Source organism: Eubalaena glacialis, chromosome 2, assembly GCF_028564815.1.
Source record: "Eubalaena glacialis isolate mEubGla1 chromosome 2, mEubGla1.1.hap2.+ XY, whole genome shotgun sequence".
Classification (NCBI taxonomy): domain Eukaryota; kingdom Metazoa; phylum Chordata; class Mammalia; order Artiodactyla; family Balaenidae; genus Eubalaena; species Eubalaena glacialis.
In genome coordinates this window covers 105,391,176-105,393,751 of record NC_083717.1, presented here as the reverse complement: position 1 = coordinate 105,393,751, position 2,576 = coordinate 105,391,176, and the positions used below count along the sequence as shown (strand labels likewise).

The window sequence follows — 2,576 nt, the reverse complement described above, 5'->3', positions numbered from 1 at the left end:
GGATTATTTGTTCTGTGTGTGAACAATGTCATGGGCATTTTGATAGGGATTGCTTTAAATCTGTAGGTTGCTTTGAGTAATAGGGCTATTTTAAAAAGATTAATTCTTCTGATCCAAGAGCATGGAATATCTTTTCATTTGTTTGCATCATCTTCAATTTCCTTCATCAATGTCTTATAATTTTTAATATATAAATCTTTCACCTCCATGGTTAAATTTATTCCCAGGTATTTTATTATTTTTGGTACATTTGTAAATTTTTTTTCTTAATTTCTCTGACAGTTTGTTATTAGTGCCGAGAAAAATAACAGATTTCTGTATATTAATTGCATATATTTCAATTAAAATAAAAACAAAAATTAACAAATGGGATCTAATTAAACTTAAAAGTTTTGCACAGAAAAGGAAACCATAAACAAGATGAAAAGACAACACTCACAATGGGAGAAAATATTTGCAAATGAAGCAACTGACAAAGGATTAATCTCCAAAATATAGAAACAGCTCATGTAGCTCAATATTAAAAAAACAAACAACCCAATCAAAAAATGGGTGGAGGCGCACGCGCGGTGACGGTAGGATGGTGGAGTTGGTACCTTTTGCGGTTCCCATTGGGGGTGACAAAACCTTGCTGGTGTGGGAGCTGAGCTCTGGCCGCACGGCTGAGGCCTTGCAAGTGAGCCAGGGCAGAGGGAGGGGTGGAGGAAGCCACCCCGCGCCCCAGTAACTGGGTGCCCCGGGGTACTGCTTCAGCACCTCATCTGCCTGTGGTCTCCGCTGAGAGGAATCTTAGTTCTAGAGCTGACCTGAGCAGTCAGCTCGCCCCCGTAGATTTTTGAGAGATAGTCCCCAACAGCCAGCATTGCCTCCTAATGCTTCTCGAAGCTTAGGATTTCAGAGGGAAACTTGTTCATGAAATGAGAAGTGTTTGGAGTTGCAGGCTCACCACAGTTGCCTGTGGCGAAGGGCTGGGGGAATATAAGGGAATGGGCGGTTTGGTTTCCTGGGCGTGAAATTTCCTGCACTTACTTAGCATGGGACCACCCTACAGCATTCTCTGTTCACAGTCTTCTCCCAGTTTGTTGGCCTTCTGTATTCGGTCCGAGTCTTCCCAAACGCAGCAGTGGCCGGGCCTGGGTTCTATGCCATCATCAAGTTTTATTCAGCAAGGGATGCCCACAGAGCCCAAAAGGCATGCGACTAGAAGCAGCTTTTTCAGACATCTCCAGTGAAGGTTCGTCTCGGCACCAGACATAAGGCGGTTCAACATAATACGCTTGCCCTAAACAGCTCCAGATGCCAAGAATTGGCAAATTACTACTTTGGTTTCAATGGGTGGTCAAAAAAGATCATCAAGAGGTGGTGTTGCCCTCCCATGAGTGCAGGAGTCCTGGAGTTGGCATGGCTGAGGAACATCTGGATAAGATGGAGGAAGGGTCATTATCATTCCTTATGAAAAGGAAGGTAACCCAGAAGCTTGCTATTCAGAAGGCAATGACAGATGCATTCCAGTAACTGCTGATTGTGGTTTTAGAAAGTGGTAAAATAGCTGTGGCATATAGACCCTGTGAAGAGGTCACAGATGCTAGAACCGAAGAGGAACTACAGGATTTAATTCAAGAGTTGACTGAGACTGAGGTTCCATACGGATTTGGATTTGGTTGGAGAGCTGCCTACAGGGCCAGATCAGTTTGCTGTTCCACATCAGGATCTGAATAACAAGCAAACCCAACATCAGAAGCTCCCAGAGGCAGTTCCAGTGTTAGATTGGAATCAGAATCAGGCCTTGGTTCTGCCTTCTCGACACCAAAGTAAGACTAAAATCATAGGTCTAGATCAGGCTGAAGGTCACCAATCATTTGAAATACTTGTTCCACCTCTAGGTAGTAAGAGCTCAAAACGAATGAAGTTTATTGTTTCACCCCCAAACCTGAAGAAGGATCTAGTTCAGCATCGACGGCTTGCCAAAGTTGTTGTTGGAACTATAGGCCAATTTGAAAAAAACACTCAGGGTCTAGAACAACAGTTGCAGGGTGATTATTTAGATCCCAGTATGGATGGATAACTTTTATCCTGAGGAGAGCCTACCTAGGGATTTTTTGGGGAGCCCAGATGAACCTCCAGAGCCCCCTGAGGAAGCTGAAATTTCTCCATCCCAGCAGGAGGCCCAAACTCGTCATCTAGAGCTCACTGAGGAGGCTGAATCTTTACCCCAGCAAGAGGCCCCTGCTCAGCATCCACAGACCCCTGAGGAGGTTGAATCTTTTTCACCCCAGGCAGAGGCCCAGGCTCAGCATCCAGAGCCCACTGAAGAGGTAGAACCACCTCCACTTCAGCAGGAGGCTCCATCTCAGCCTTCAGAGGCCCCTGAGGAACTAGAAACTTCAAATCCTCAGGAGGCCCTAGCCCAGCCTTTGGAGACACTTAAGGAGGTTGTAGTTCAACCAGTAGCACATCATGGGGCAAATGAAGCTCAGCAGTCAAACTTGTACAATGTCACTGTTAAACCTCTGGATCTGGCACTTACCATAACTCCACAGGTCACTAAAGATGTTGGACCATCTCCAGTCCAGCAG

General features: G+C 45.3%; 1 pseudogene; it reads left to right on the top strand.

The window, feature by feature from the left end:
- The first annotated feature begins 580 nt into the window (after positions 1 to 580).
- Positions 581 to 1,719, top strand: LOC133084643 (RAD52 motif-containing protein 1-like; annotated as a pseudogene).
- The last annotated feature ends 857 nt before the right edge of the window (positions 1,720 to 2,576 follow it).